This window comes from Procambarus clarkii, chromosome 16 (genome assembly GCF_040958095.1).
Source record: "Procambarus clarkii isolate CNS0578487 chromosome 16, FALCON_Pclarkii_2.0, whole genome shotgun sequence".
Taxonomy (NCBI): domain Eukaryota; kingdom Metazoa; phylum Arthropoda; class Malacostraca; order Decapoda; family Cambaridae; genus Procambarus; species Procambarus clarkii.
The window spans coordinates 7,181,577-7,198,918 of NC_091165.1; the positions used below are offsets into that span (position 1 = coordinate 7,181,577).

Here is a 17,342-nt window from a genome sequence, read left to right on the forward strand (position 1 = left end):
CTTCTGGGGTGTGAGTTTTCAGTTGCATATTGTCCTGGGGACCATTCAGGCTTGTTCGCATATATATATATATATATATATATATATATATATATATATATATATATATATATATATATATATATATATATATATATATATATATATATATATATATGTCGTACCTAGTAGCCAGAACTCACTTCTCAGCCTACTATGCAAGGCCCGATTTGCCTAATAAGCCAAGTTTTCCTGAATTATTATATTTTCTCTAATTTTTTTCTTATGAAATGATAAAGCTACCCATTTCATTATGTATGAGGTAATTTTTTTTTTATTGGATTTAAAATTAATGTAGATATACGATCGAACCTAACCAACCCTACCTAACCTAACCTAACCTATCTTTATAGGTAATGTTAGGTTAGGTAGCCAAAAAAAGCTAGGTTAGGTTAGGTTAGGTAGGTTAGGTAGACGAAAAAACATTAATTCATGAAAACTTGGCTTATTAGGCAAATCGGGCCTTGCATAGTAGGCTGAGAAGTGAGTTCTGGCTATTAGGTACGACATATATATATATATATATATATATATATATATATATATATATATATATATATATATATATATATATATATATATATATATATATATATATATATATAGGGAAGGGAGTACCACCTCTGGCTGGAAGAAGGGGGACCCATAGCCTCGGAGGAAACCACACATAACGCATTGGAGGGAATGTAGGTCCCCTCCAATACAGTTTCTGTGTGCTTTTCTCCTACCACCCCCTTCCCTTTTTATATATTCCTATTTTTTTATTTATATTTATTTTATATTTATTTATTTTTAATAATTATTATTTATATTTTATATATTTATTTATATATATTCCTATTTATTTTATTTATTCCTATTTTTATTTATATTCCTTCTCTTATATATATATATATATATATATATATATATATATATATATATATATATATATATATAAATATATATATATATATATATATATATATATATATATATATATATATGTATATGTATATATATATATATATATATATATATATATATATATATATATATATATATATATATATATATATATATATATATATATATATATTGTCGGGGTACGCGAGAGGCAAGTAACAGTATACAAGATATCCTAAGTACTTTATACTGTCAACGGTCGCCAACGTCGGGGTGTCTCTATCTCTACATGGACACCACCCAGTAGTATTAGCGTCACCGTAGCCCTGCGGGTCTTCACTCAATCCTCGCAGCTCCACTGTTCGCCAGGAGAGTATCCCAGTCGATCCCCAGCCAGCCTTATAGCCAAAGAATGAATGGGAACACAGTTTGCTCTCTCCCAACCGTGTGCCTGCCCCGACAAGGGCTCTACTACTAACTGCAAGGTCACCAACTGGTGTTTCCCGTGTCCAGTAACACGTCAGTGGTATTGTGGAATTGTGGTACTAATGGCAGAGCTCACTCATTAAATCTGGTCTCAGGCAGGTATATGTCTCTAATACTTTCACTCCTTGGAACTGTTCTGTAGCAACAAGATATATATGGAGGGGTAAAACAAATGCATAGGTATTTTGTATTTTACTTAAAAACTTCAAGGTATTATATCCGTATCAACAACGAAACATCAAGTACAATGCAGAAAGTCACTCTCTCTTCATAAAACTGGGGCTCACCTAGAGGGTAACACTCTCCCCCCTTCCGTCAATGTCATAATCAGCTGAGCGGCCCCCCCCCCCGCTCACCGTGTGAATGCTCCTGTACTTGTTTTCGTGGCGCTATGCGCTTTGTTTCTTTAAATTCGCAGGAATCAGTATATTTGTCATCAACACAATATTTCTATAATGGCAATAGAACGCAATGAATCACCACACTGATCTCAAGTTCAATAACTCATTTCTACAGCAATTAACATAATATTTCACTATAATGGCATGGTACACTGTACTTCACAATAATTACAATGACTGCAACTAACCACGGTACTGTTCTTAGATTCAGTAATTCCTCTCGAAGGCGACAACACAATTAATCACTGCACACATGGAAATGTTATTCATCACACCAACATATACATAGATATAGATAAATTCATCGATATCAATAATAATAAGATAAATACTGGGCACACAGCCTAACACCAATAACTGTTACACTTATATATATATTCTCTGGCATAAGTTATCATATTAATGTCACATGAAAGAAATCATCAACGACACAATAAATTCCTCAATAATTCCAGGTGCCTGCACACACCACATATGTAAACATCGTGAGAGCTCTGTACAGCCTCACTCTGCACAACTGTGCCTTACAGTGACATAGACATAGGTGAGCCTTCCTCACGACATGAAAGATATTCTGGCTAAATATATAGCTGACTAAAGGGGAATTGGGAGGGGAAACTAGAATCACCTACTTCCACCTCACTGATATGGACTCGCCCTCGGTGAGAGTTAAATTGTAGCTCCTGGTCCCGGCTCTCTCCTCGTTGTAGGGAACGCCCCCACACACACACTGAGGCGTTCTCCAGGAACCCAATCAACGTCCCAAAATAAACGCATTGTCACCGTGCTCTGTCCTCCACAGGTCCGTGCTCTTCCACAACGTCTTGCAGGGTTGGAGTCGGTGTCCCAGTCGTCGACTTCTCTTCACAACTACGGCTGCCAACCTACTTCTCTGCTGCAGTCGTCCTGATTCCCAATTAGTTTTCTTCTTTCACTGCTTCCCGGTGGATTGGCCCAGCCGCTACGTTGTCACTGTGAAGCTATCATACGCCCCAGACGTCACTGTCTAGACTTCACCTTCTGCACAGCACCTGTCCCAGGAGCACTTGTTGCTCAATATTCCGTCGATTCCCTCTTCAGTCCAACACATGAACAAGAGAAGACCTCACAGCGTACTTGCAGATAACGGGTGACGCGTAAAATCCACGGGAGCGGCGAACAACTGTCAAATCTGACAGGACCAACCTTCACACATCCGTCCACCTTGACGTGTCGTGTCAGACTGGTGGCGTCACCGCGGTGCGATGACCGGACCCACCTTCCTTCGTGACGTCATACTTGCCAGGGGCAGTTTTCATTGGCCCCCCTGTTCCACGTCACTGTCAGTGACCAATCTGGTGCCACTGACGTCACAGTTTTGGCGGCAAAACGGAGGGGCCAGCGCCATACTGGCGTCCTAAAGGGCCTATACCACAGGCCAAAATACTTTTCTTTTACGAATTTCTCGCCAACGTGAGAGCACTACACTCTCCCACATATATCAAACTGATGCCCGCAACATAGAGAACGCTCGGGTAAAGTGGATATGACTTACAGCAGGCGTGGGAGAAATATAAGGGGGGGAACACGGTCACAATATATATATATATATATATATATATATATATATATATATATATATATATATATTTATATATATATATATATATATATATATATATATATACATATATATATATATATATATATATATATATATATATATATATATATATATATATATATATATATATATATATACATATATATATATATACATATATATATCTATATATATATATATATATATATATATATATATATATATATATATATATATACATATATATATATATATATATATATACATATATATATATATACATATATATATATATATATATATATATATATATATATATATATATATATATATATATATATATATATATATATATGTTTCATTGAATATGACCGCATATTCTGTATTTATTATTTTCTGGTTTAGGGCTTCTATCCCTCTAACTATTTTCTTAGCATCAGGGCTTAATTGAAATAGGAGTTCTCCAAAACTCATTTTCGTACTTTTAAGGTGAAGAAAAGAAGTGATTTACTATAGAGTGTATTACACTTATTTGTATAATTTGTACGACGTTTCGAACCTCCATGGTTCAGTCTCAAGTGAACAGATCTTACAATACTAGTTGATTTTATACCCGCATTAGGTCAGGTGATAATACAATGAAGGTGAAAACATGGGGGGATACATAAGGGATAAACATAGGGGCTGCAGAAGGCTTATTGGCCCATACGAGGCATCTCCTATCTAAACACAAAGATTAATCCAGTGTAATTGGCCTGTTATGTTGGACATTGTCTTCTGTGTTGGCATCGATATGTTCTTGTCTTGTCCTTACTCTCATCGTGGGTAGAGTAAATAGTTCCGTGATTTGGGTGTTCATGGTAGGTCGCTCTATTCTTATGTGAATTGCCTCAAGAATTTGTAATCTTCTTGAATCTTGGCTTTTGTCTATTATGCAAGTATTCTTGTTCAACATTTCTCTTGTTAGAGTAATGTCATGGGCTTGTCTCATGTGATTCCTAGGGGCACCAGATTGAAGATGGCATGTCAAACGCCTCGTCAGCTTGGTCGACATCATACCTATGTACTTACATTGAAGGTACTTACTTACTTACTTAATGTACTTACATTACATTATATACCAAGCCCACCAACATAGGATTATGCCTGAACGGTAGAAGTGAGTGCCCCCAAAGATACAAAGTCAGTGTTCTCAATGCTTATATTCGTCGAGCGCTTACCCACTGCTCTGAATGGAGCAACGTGAGTAGAGAGTTTGAAAGAGTAACTCAGGTATTGGTGAACAACGGATATAGCAACGCGGAAATAAACGCTGCTATAAGAAGACACTTGGACCGTTGGTATAATTCAGAACCTAGAACAGAAACCACAACACCCCCAATAAAATTATATTACAAATCAACCATGCACAGTGAACATATAAAAGAGGAAAGAATAATGAAAAAAATAATCCGTAAAGGAGTAAAAAGCACTACTCCTAACCAAAACATAAACCTGATAATATTCTACAAAACCAAGAAGACTTCCGAACTCCTTATCAAAAACAGCCCGAAGCCGACGGAGAACCCTCTACAGCAGTCAAGCGTTGTATACATGTACACTTGCCCCCACGAAGGATGTAACCTTCAATGTAAGTACATAGGTATGACGTCGACCAAGCTGACGAGGCGTTTGACATGCCATCTTCAATCTGGTGCCCCTAGGAATCACATGAGACAAGCCCATGACATTACTCTAACAAGAGAAATGTTGAACAAGAATACTTGCATAATAGACAAAAGCCAAGATTCAAGAAGATTACAAATTCTTGAGGCAATTCACATAAGAATAGAGCGACCTACCATGAACACCCAAATCACGGAACTATTTACTCTACCCATTTACTCTACCTATTTACTCTGTCTTGCCTATATACTGGGTTTTTTGGAGCTTACAGTCCCCAAGAGGGCATTTGAAGGCATAGACGACGTTAGTCTCTTTTAAAGCGTTCTGTTTTGTGTCTGGAGAGTTTCTCATGAGTAGGCTGGCCGTTTTTCTGGTTTTATAGTAAATCGTCAGTTGTATCCTCTGATTTTTGTCTGTAGGGATAACGTTTCTATTAACAATATCTTTCAGGACCCTTTCCTCCATTGTATGAGCTGTGGAAAAGAAGTTCCTGTTGTAGTGGTGATCCAGTTCTCTATACTTACGGGATTTGGCTGCTTCCCTGTGGGTGGCAGCGCCACCTGGTTGTGCAACACTGAGGTTAATGTAGGTGTTAGCCAGGGTTGATATGCCCGTGTAGTCCCATACCAACTGCTTGCCATTCTTCCAGGGGTTCACTGTGATACCATCCGGGCGACCAAAAAGAGCATCAGAGTTACGGGGCATTAGGTAACGGGGCTCTCTTTCAGCTGGGCATCCAGCTGTGGTGAGGCTCCTCTTGATGATGTCGTTAACTTCACTGTGCCTCGAGTGCCATTCCCCTGTGCTTTGGCAGAGTAGGCCATGGTGGCCGTACCTGTCAGCCACCACCTCGCCGCAAAAACACCTATATCTGGTGTGGACTGGGGCAGCAAGGCGAAGGGCCACAGCAATTCGGAGGGCGTGTGGTGTGAGATGCGTGCCAGTTGCCGACATTGGGGTTGCTAACAGGAAATCCCCTGCATGTGGGGCTGCTACTGCTGTGAGGCGAGCAATGTCGTGTTGTGTTGTTGCAGCACCCAGGCACTCTGCAGCATCTTGGTCTACATTGGGGCCATCCCAGCTGGATTGCTTGTGGGCTTTTAGGGATGGTGGTTGAGGTGATGAGCCTGCACGAGAGGCCCACTCTGTGGCACAGCGTGTAAAATTGGGATCATGTACACCTGCCAGCTGATGTAAGTGGGCAGGTAGAATTTCCTTCACAAGGTCGTCGGATGCTGATAAGGAGGACAGGAAGGCTGGAACAGCGATTTGCGTTGCTGTTCGAACTCCGAGGCCCCCAAGTCTTACGGGAAGAGAGGCTTGTTTCCACTGTAGGTCATCGAGAGAGAGGTTAAGGGCTTTTTCTAGCATTGATTTCAGTAACCGGTCATACTCACTTAGTTTTTGGCTACTGTAAGATGGTGAACACCTCAGAAAGTAGGTTAACCTGGGGAGGGACAGACATCTGGTGATGAGGTCGAGTGCATCATGAGCATCAATATCCTCAATCCTCCCATCCATCCTCTTAAGGTCGGCGATTTTCTTATCAAGGACCTCATCGATGGCTTTCAACCCCAGGGGAGCTCCTAGGAGTGTGCTGTCTTCAGGTTTAGTTTTATGGATATTTGGCAGAAGACCCTCTATTCTCTCTACGATGCCCTGGTTGGAACATATTATTTCACATTTAGAAGGGTTCAGGGTGAGGCCTAAAACTGCACCTTGCTCCTGGATTTTTCTGATGTCCTCCAGGAGGGAGTCTTGGGAACCAGCCAGGGTACCATCATCCAAGAACCAGATGTTAAGCTCGCTGGACAGGACCTCTGTGACTTGTTTGATGACTAAGCAGAAAAGGAGAGGAGCAAGGGGGTCACCCTGTTGGACGCCTTCTCGCGAGTCAATTTCATGTTCGCCAAAAAGTAGCTTAAGGTTCATACTGTAGCACGAATGTACAAAAGGGTAGAGGAAAGGGAAATGACTATGAACCGCACGGAGTACAGCATCCCTCCGCACCAAATTGAAGGCATTTTTGAAATCTAGCTTGATAAGGGCCTTTTCGTCTATGATGTTGTCGATGAAGGCTCGAGCTGCATGGGCTGCCACCTCACACCCTTGTGGAATGCCGAACCCGAGCTGTTTTGGTTTCAGCATGTTGGCCGCTGCATCACTAACTGTTCTTGCAGCTGCCTTTGCGACGAGACGCCGGAGAGAATTGCCCACAGCTATTGGCCTGATCCCTCCATCCTTTTTCTTTAGAACACAGATACATGCTCCAAAAAAGATAGGTCTTATGGTCGCTGGTATGTTGCCAGCTAGACATGTGTTGGTGAATCTGGTTAGTTCCACCAAGAGGTTCTTTGCAATGTCACCCAGTGCAGGGGTGAGCATTTGCTTGAGGTGGTTGGGTTTTAGTCCTGTGAACCCACCTACTGATCCTGTTGGGAAGGACATGGCTGCTTTATGGACCACAGATTCAGCCACCCAGAGAGGTTCTGCTCCGGTAGCCCTCACTTGTACAATGTCGTCCTCACGCGGAGCCCTGGGTGGGTGTTTCTCCCTTAGGGCTTGAGCTGTTGCAGCATCTCTGTCGGCAATTGAGTCCTCACTGGTGATGACTCTTATTATAGTGTTTCACAATAGTGTTTAGAAACAATAGTGTTTCCTTCTTCTATTTTCTTGGTGACTGATGTTCTGATTTTTGATGTCTCGGATATATATATATATATATATATATATATATATATATATATATATATATATATAATATATATATATATATATATATATATATATATATATATATATATATATATATATATATATATATATAGATATATATATATATATATATAGATATATAAATATATATATATATATATATATATATATATATATATATATATATATATATATATATATATATATATATATATTAGTATATTTTGGTAGCAGTCTTTCCTGTAGACATATATTATTAAATATGACCGAAAAAGTAAGATTAATAATTCTAACACGAATTTTCTCAATCTTTCGTACATTACGCTTCACTGTTGGAGGTAAATCAAAAATCACTTCTCCAAAATTCATTTTTATTTCTAGTCTGACGCGACACGGGCGCGTTTCGTAAAACTTATTACATTTTCAAAGACTTCACAAATACACAACTGATTAGAACTTGCGTTTCTCTGATTTTATATCTACATTTGAGTGAGGTGGGAAGGGTGATGTGGCATTAACACAAGACAGAACAATAGGGGATATTAATAGGGTATTAAAAGTATCAACACAAGACAGAACAGAAACAATGGGTATTGAATAGAAGTGTTTGTAGAAAGCCTATTGGTCTTATTAATCATACTTTTTCGGTCATATTTAATAATATATATATATATATATATATATATATATATATATATATATATATATATATATATATATATATATATATATATATACATATATATGTTGTTAAATATATATATTTAACAACATATGTAAACATATGTTGTTAAATATGACCGAAAAAGTAAAATTAATAATTCTAACACGAATTTTCGCAATATTTCTTGTTTCTTTTTACTGTAGATGGCAATTGAAAAATCAATTCTCCAAAATTAATTTTTGTTCCTAGTCTGACACGACGTTTGAACGTGTTTCATAATAACTTATTACATTTTCAAAGACTTAAGTTTACGCACGCACAACTGTAACCTGAAAACACTAAACAGAGTATTACTTACGGTAACACTGAACAGCTTGTCTTATATACTCACATTTGGGTGAGGTTATATGTTGCAACAGTTTCGGATGAGGTGAACAAACTTTTGACCAACACTAGACAGAACACGGGACAATGGGTATAAATTGGATAAATGAGATAAATAAGAGGGGAGAACTCAACACAGAATTCCACTCGAATGCCTCCTTCGAGCGGAATTCTGTGTTGAGTTTCACTTACGAGATGAAGAAGGATGGGAAGCTGCCCTTTCTAGATGTAACAGTCATGGAAAGGAGCGGAGGTTTCCACACTGCAGTCTACACTAAGGAAACAAACATAGGAATGTGCCTCAATGCCAACAGTGACTGCCCAGACAGGTAAAAGAGGAGTGTTGTTAATGCTTACATCGACCGTGCTCTCAGCCACAGTGTGGGACATTTGGGGCTTGAATCTAATTATTTAAATATTAATATAGTAAAATGAATTACGAAGGACCACCCGCTTTTATAGTAAAGAGGGAAACTGAGAAAATATGATCATTAGAAAATTCCTAGATGAACCAGTAACTATGGATAAAATACTAGAGAATATGATCACTGAAATAATTAATGGGCTGTATAATTAAATGAATCAAAACCTCAAACACCTACATTGGGGGGTTATTACTGGAACTCAGTACGTCCAGGAACTAGTGTGGTTCGTTCACCAGTCCAATGTATAATAATCTAATCCTATGAATACTTATGAAATCATTATCGTTATCATTAATGGGAACATAGATTATGAACATATATAATAATAATCATAATAAACACATGTTAATCCAATGAACAGAGTTCTGCATGTAAAAGAGTACAGATAATAAATTCGAGGAATACAAAAGGAATCTTAGCTTAATGACGATTCCTTAGAAGTTAGTCACGACGCATCCTCTGATTCTCCTGGACTCGTCATGGAACACTGGGAGTTGATTAACATGGGAAATGGCAGCTCGGAGAATTCTTCACACACGCTGCAAAAACAATTGTTTCCAGTAGCAACAGATTAAACTACTAGATTTCTATGCTCAATAAATTGATATTAATAATAAGAGAAAGATAATGACCTGTGATTTTTAGTTGCCATACGTCGTCACGACAAGCTACCCAGCTATAAACCCACCCCCGATCTGATGCATCAAACAAGGATAAGGTACTTAGCTAATATGGGCACTGTGTAAGTTAAGGCTTGCCGAAGATCGCGTCCTAGGCTCTAGACTAGTCTATCCTAGATACTGACGCGCTCCACTGGCCGGTCACATGGAGTTACCTAGAACCAAATTTATCTGGTTCCGTAAATGACACTGACACCAGGTGAAGGTATTGTCTGCAAGGGTTCTTCACACCTCACAGTGACGACTTTCTTCTAGAGATTTGATGGCGTCTACTCTGGTGGCTGGGTAATGGCGTCTTCTCGTGAGCACCATGTGAACACGTCTGCTCAGAAAACGCTTCAACACGTGGACCGGCGTCTCTTCCGCCCCGCTCCGCGTTTATTAACCAAATTATTTATTATGGATATTATCATTTCTCGCGGTTGTGCTTGAAATGCTCGGGTTAGGACGGGTTTATTATTTGGAAGAGTTAAATATTATTATTTGCCAGTTCTATGATAGTAAACGAACAATGGAGAAGAATTAATGTCTCTCCAGGGCATTCACGCGTGACGTTAATTTTATTACTAGATAACGGCTATAACTTTAAACGCTCTATTTGGCTTTAGTTGGAGATCATTTTATCTGTAATTAATTATCACACAGAACGCCGTTGTTTATAGAGAATCGAATTCAATTCTCAGGCACATTGGATATAAATGTGTTTATTACAATGAAATCTGACGCAATACTGGCGTCGGGTGACGTAAGAATTCTAGCTTTATTGTACAGATGTAATTATTAGTACAGGTGAACTCTACGTTGGGTTAATTTTATCACTACAATGATTAGTAATAATTAATGAGAATACAACAGTGTTGTATTTAGTGTTGGAAATTTCCAACATAACTCCGGGGGGAGGATTCTAGGGTTGTAGTGTAATGTGGAGTACTGACACCTATCCCGAAGTTGAGATTAATATTAGTATATTAGTATGTTAGTATGTTAGTACACACATAACGAATGTCCCGTATTTGTCAAGGACATACAAGAAACTTAAGTCTTGCTAATTTCATGTCAAATGAAACATGTTATTTATAGCCTACACAATAATTAAAGATTTTAAATCACACAATTTAAACAACAGAATCTACTGTGATGGGAATGTCCTGGGTCATAGTGACTTGTAATGGTTTGTTACTTGACATCACACCGCAGTATCATCATAGTTATCTAAATTGGATGTAAAAGAAATTACTCTTGTTCAGAGTTGTAGTAGGCTTGCAAATTCCGCCTACATTGTTGAGCAGCAGCTCTAGTGGGGCGGTTGCTCGGAGGATCAGAATTACTGTCCTCGAAAATTACTGGGGAAACTGGATCTGGCTGATATTCTCGCTCAGCCAATTCAAGTGGAACCAGCTTCTCTAAAGTTTTTAGAGTAGTGTTGCCTCGGCTTAAAACTTTCACCACTCTCAGGACACCTTGATGATCTGGATGAATGGCAACAATTTTGCCTATGGGCCACTCTGACCTTGGTCCATCACTGTCGACTAATACTAGGTCCCCTGGTTTTAATTGCACTTTATTGTAAGGACTCGAAGCTCCGTAGTGGTACTCTCGTAGAGCTGTGAGGTACTCTCGAGTCCACACCTCATTCCACCTGTTAATAACTCTTGAGAGATGCTGGTAGCTTTCCACCAAGTCTCCTCTGGTCACATGTGACGGGTCTACAGGCTCCTCTTCGGCTAAAGGGATGAGAGGGCTTAGTAGACCTCCATGGATCAAGTGTGAGGGACTCAGAGGTTCTCTCTGGGTGAAATCATCAGACAGGTAGGTTATTGGGCGGTTATTGACTCGCGCCTCGATTTCCACAACAATAGTTTGGAGTTCGGAGTAACTGACCTTTTGTCTGTGTAACGTTTTCTGTAGACATTTCTTGACTGTGCCTACCATTCGCTCATAGAACCCACCTTGCCAAGGGGCTCTCGGTGCTATGAATTTCTAGTGACATTGTCGTCTCTGTAGGACTGACTGTACTTCTGGGTGGTTCCAGACTTCTCGCAAACAAGCTTCCCCTGCCACAAAATTGGAACCATTGTCCGATATCATTAATTTGGGACAAGATCTGCGAGCAGCAAATCTGCGGAAGGCCTGGATGAAGGCTTCAGCACTCATATCTGAAGTGACTTCTAAATGTACGCCTCTGGTTGTAGCACACGTAAAGAGACAAATGTATGCTTTCACTGGTATATTATCTGGGTTACCAGTGAGAAGTAAGGCTCCTGTGTAATCAACACCAGTGGTTTCAAAGGGACGAAGATGAACTACTCTCTCTTCAGGGAGTGGTGGAGGTCCTGGGTAAGGACATACTCTAGCGTAGTATCTTTTACAGATTACACAAGATTTAATAATTGACTTAACTGTCTGACGACCTTGAGGAAGCCAGTACTTTTGTCTAAGGTCGGTGAGAGTATCTAACACTCCACCATGTAAAGTACCATATTGATGGTGGTGTAAAACAAGAAGTTTAGTGATGATGTGGTGGCGAGGTAGAAGAATTGGATTCCTTGTGTCCAAGTCAATTTTTGCATGAAGCAAACGTCCTCCACATCTTAGTACATTATGAGTGTTGGCATCATACCAGATACCTAGAGACTTAGTTAATTTATCTGGAAGATTTTCATATTCGCTTCCATAGGTCTCTTCTTGTGCACGTTTGATCCAGTAGAGGATAGGATTGGGAAACTTATGTCGAATTCCTATCTTAGCAAGAAAATCAAACACATGTGCAGTCACTCGTAATAATTTGCTTAAGTTAGAATAATGGTGAGGATCAATGGCTAATATTCGCTGAGGTTCTGGTTCTTTCATGGGAGTGGTGATATTGGTCACTATGACTTGTGGCTTCTGTTTGGGCCACTGACCACCAACATGCCATGAAGGTCCATTGAACCACAGCGAAGACTTGATAAGTTGTTTTAATGTTAACCCTCGAGATAAATAATCTGCAGGATTGTCCTTAGTAGGAACATGTCTGAATTTATATCCAACAGATAACTCATGAATCTCCCTGACACGATTACTGACGTAGGGAGTCTTGTTGTTGTTGTTTCTTACCGATTGTAAGACTGCCTCGTTGTCTGACCACACTACAATCTCACCAAAGTGGATATTATTGAGTGTCTTTGCCAGGCAATGAGCCAATCTTACTCCCACCAGCAATGCAGTCAACTCCATTTGAGGCAAAGATCTCTTCTTAATGGGAGCAACTCTTTCTTTAGATGTGAGCAAAATTGACTGTGCACTATTAACTAAATAGGCTACTGCGCCATATGCTTTGCCAGAGGCATCGTAGAAAACGTGCAAATTGGTGGGTAAGTTTGGTCCTGAAGCATTACGAGGAAATTTCAAAACGCCTAACTGATTAAAATCCGTTGAGAGTATCTGCCATTTAGCTTGTAACTCACTTGGTAACGGATCATCCCATCCCATATGTTTCTGCCAGCACTCCTGCATTAGGAGTTTGCCCTTTATTAATATAGGACTAAGTAGGCCTAAAGGGTCAAATGGTTGACTGACAAACGAGAGCAGTGTTCTCATGGTAAGGGTTGAGTTATCAGTTTGTACTGACTTGACATTCATCTCGTCAGTACTGGTGTTCCATTCCACGCCTAGAACCTTTAATTGACTGGGTACCTGATAACCTGGAAATTCTTTCTCGATTACCTGGTTGAGCAGTTCATTATTTGAGGCCCATGACTGTAGTGGCATATTGGCTCCTAATAGTTCACGGTTAGCCTCATGGTAGATTTCTACCAGATCAGTTTGATCATTAGTTGTCCCCTGGAAATTGTCGACATACAAGTTATCGCTAATGTCTGCCTTATAGGGGCTGTTTGATTTCCTCAAATGTGTGTTTAATGTTGCTTGCAAAAGAAACGGTGTGGACGTAGCTCCAAATAATACTGAGGCAAAACGATATGTGATTACTTCACTGTTAGGATCCAGTGGATCCTTAATCCAGAGGAATTTTGTGTAGTTACGATCTTCCTCCTGCAAACCTACTCGAAGGAAAGCTTTGCTAATATCAGCAGTATAGGCGAAAATACTTGTGCGAAATTGTAACAGCACATCATGTAGCCTTTGTGATAGGCTAGGTCCCATTTGGAGACATTCATTTAAAGACACACTGCTTGGCTTTACTTTAGCACTGCAGTTAAAGACAATACGAATAGGTGTTGTCAATGAGTCTTTCACCACAGCGTGATGAGGTAAATAATGACCTATTTTTCGGTCATCGTGTTCAACAACTTCAATAAATTTACTGTTAAGTTGTTGTTGGATAAGTTGATGATACATGTTCAGTTTGTCTGGCTGTTTCTGTAGTCGTGTTAATTGAGACTGCAATTGTGAGGCTGCCATAAAATAATTAACTGGAAGTTGTGGATGATCCAACTTCCATGGGAGTCTTACCCAGTATTGTTTATTTTCATAGACAACTGTATCCAGGTATTGCTGGTAAGTCCATGTATCATCAGGACTTGGTTGCTCAGGGATAATGCCTAAAGTGTCTTAATCCCACAAACGATGTATTGGTGGGTCAGACTCAATATCCTCAGATATTTCCCTGAAACGTAGGGGTGACTGTTCCAAGCCTAGTCATGCCACTATTATGTTATTAGATTGTTGGTTTGTGGACGCTGGATTTTGTCTGAAAAGCACCGCTCCCGTAAGCAATTTGCCTCCTGCAGACGACAACAAATTCATTCCGTGTTGTCTGGTGCATCCAGTTATAAATTTGTAATAATGATCCGCGCCTATAAGTATTCCAACATCTGTGAGGCAGTCAGAATTTATTTTATAATCTGCTAGCCTCATGCGGTTTCGTCTAAGATGTCTCGCAGTGCGAGCTAACCCAGTGACCTGCAGGTCTGTAGGAAGTTTATCTACTACTACCGCTTGTATTGGACTAGTAGAAGATCCGAGTCTCACTAATACCTTAACTACCTTGTAGTCACGAGGTCCACTATTTGACAAGAAACCAGAAATATTTAACTTCACACTTTTGGCAGGTTTTAAATTTAACTCATCTACCAACTGTTGTGTAATGAAGGTTTTCTGTGAACCTTGGTCAAAAAGACCTCTAGTGTTAATTCTAGATCTTCGGTTTATTAGTCTAAGTTGAGCTGTAGGCAGAGTAGTATTATTGCCTGACTCAGTAGTAAGTACATTTACTTCTTGATGCACTTTGCAATATTGCACTGCGGTAGAATTCGTGGAATTCTCCCCAGTGGTCATGATTGGTGTAGAAGATTTTCTACATAAGGCGTAGTGGTGTACACCTTGGTTACATCGGTTGCAGGAACGTAGCTGCACTACACATTTTTTGGGATCATGAGAGCCCATGCACCTGGTGCACTTGTGTATTTCTTGCAACCTTTTAACCCTAACATCATAAGTAGGATAAACAGAGCATTGGTAAGTGGTGTGTCCTTGATTGCAGAACAGACACCTTCTCTCGTTAATAGACTTAGTCTCTTTAGTAGACAAGTCATTGGTTATCTCAGAAGGAGACACCGAATATGTACCTACATTTCCACTCCCTTTCCCAGTGGATGGAGTAGTTTTGGATTTATATTTATTAGACTTATTCAAAGTCTGTTTAGGTTTGACTGAAGTATCAGTATTAGTTGGTTTAGACTCAGGTTTAATTTTATCATGAGTCTTCAACCTGTTAACCGTTATTCTCAATCCCTCGAATATTTGGTCAAGAGTGAGAAACTCGGTATTATAATGTGAGCAGAGCTCTGTCAAGACATTTCGAGGTAATTTCCTCTGCAATAGTAACTTGATAGACCATTCTGAAGCAGGTATATTAACTTTAGTACCTAAGGCCTTTACTAGAGACTCTACTTCTAGTCTGAAGCTTTGAAGTGACTCTGGTCTACTATTTGGTGCATTCAGATCTAGCAATTGATAATAGAGGGTAGCTATACTTAACTCTTTGTTGCAATAGTTCAACTTCAAGAGTTTTATAGCTTCCTCATAATTACTCTCATCAAGAGTGAGGTTATGTATGACCTTTTTAGCCTCTCCTTTGAGAAGATTAAGTAGGTATGAAAATTTAGAAACCTTGTCCAAGGACGGTTTCTTATGGATATGAACTTCAAATGAAGTCCAAAAATTGTCCCAATTTTCTGTATCTGATCCTGAAAATGTAGGTAAGTCTAAAGTAGGTAAACGAACCTCTGGTAGTTGGTTATTGAAGTGAGACCCTGTGTTACTGGCATTGGATCCAGATTGTTTTGCTAATTTGCCTGAAAATTATATCTTGAGTCTCATCTTCATACTGGGAGATGTCGTCTACAATTTGACTTACTTGCTCAGGATCGATTTCTACAGTATTTAGTAGATCAAGATAAGATCGACTTGCAGATTTGACTTGATCAAATTTCAGATCAGCCACTCTAACTGATGTCTCTAAGTGATAAGAGTCAATGGGATTATCTTTAGATAAGCCCTCAGCCTTGTTAATTAATCTGGTCAAATGACCTTTAAGGCCAATGTAGGTTCTCCTTAATTGCTCAGGAGTAGCCATGTTGGGCTTGGGTCCAAACTTCATGGGATTAGTATATGTATTACTAATGAAGCTTGGGTACTTGTTCATTAGTGGACAAGTAACATTAAATGTAGCCTAATTTAAGGTGGCTAATTTATACTCTACCTCACTTGAGGTTAAATGTACCTACCTAACAACAAGTAGCTAGATATTTTGTGCACTGTCTGAACTTCACCATTAGTTCTCGTCCGGTTAGCTCTTCTATATCACCATCAGAGTTAATGGAGATTATCCAGCAATACACAAAATAGATACACAAAATAATGAATACAAGAGAAATATTATGGAAACACTCCAATCAGAGTTATCTCAAAGTTTAATCCCACCCTGTATAGGGTCAGCACAAATAGTATAATACATACACTACTGACTAACTTAATTCTAGTCATGATAATTCCTAACTAAGAACTATAATTTTATTTAGTCTGGGCTTGTACCAAATTCAGCACAATCTCAGCCTAAATTCTACCTAATAATATTGGTAGAGATTATTGTGGTGCAGTAAAGTGAATATAATTATGCTGTATTTTTGTTTTTTTTGTTTTTATAAGAGTGCACTTACACACACAAGTGAAAACATATAAAGGTTATGAGCTGATGCTCCTGGTGACCTAAAGATCCACACTTCTGTATGAGGTATAGGTCTAAGTGTTGTGGGTAATTAACTGTGTCCCACTAAAGCTACCTTATACATGAGGTGAAAGTAGCAATGTGTTGGTGTGACTTAGACTAACTGATGTGTTACACTGTTGGTTGACACAATTAATTAAATAGTTAGTCTAGCTTACATCACACAAGGATTAGTTATTAATGATTAG

General features: G+C 39.1%; 1 protein-coding gene across 3 annotated transcripts in view; it reads right to left on the minus strand.

Annotated features, from left to right (window-relative positions):
• The window catches only part of LOC138365412 (uncharacterized), a 194,814-nt gene that overhangs the window by 119,986 nt on the left and 57,486 nt on the right, over positions 1–17,342 (minus strand). The window contains exon 1 of one of the 3 annotated variants that reach the window (XM_069325726.1): positions 9,014–9,074. The exons of the other annotated variants lie outside the window; for them this stretch is intronic. The gene's annotated coding sequence lies outside the window, so the exon portion shown is untranslated. Of the gene's footprint in view, positions 1–9,013; positions 9,075–17,342 lie in introns of those variants that run through there. 3 annotated transcript variants of the gene reach the window in all.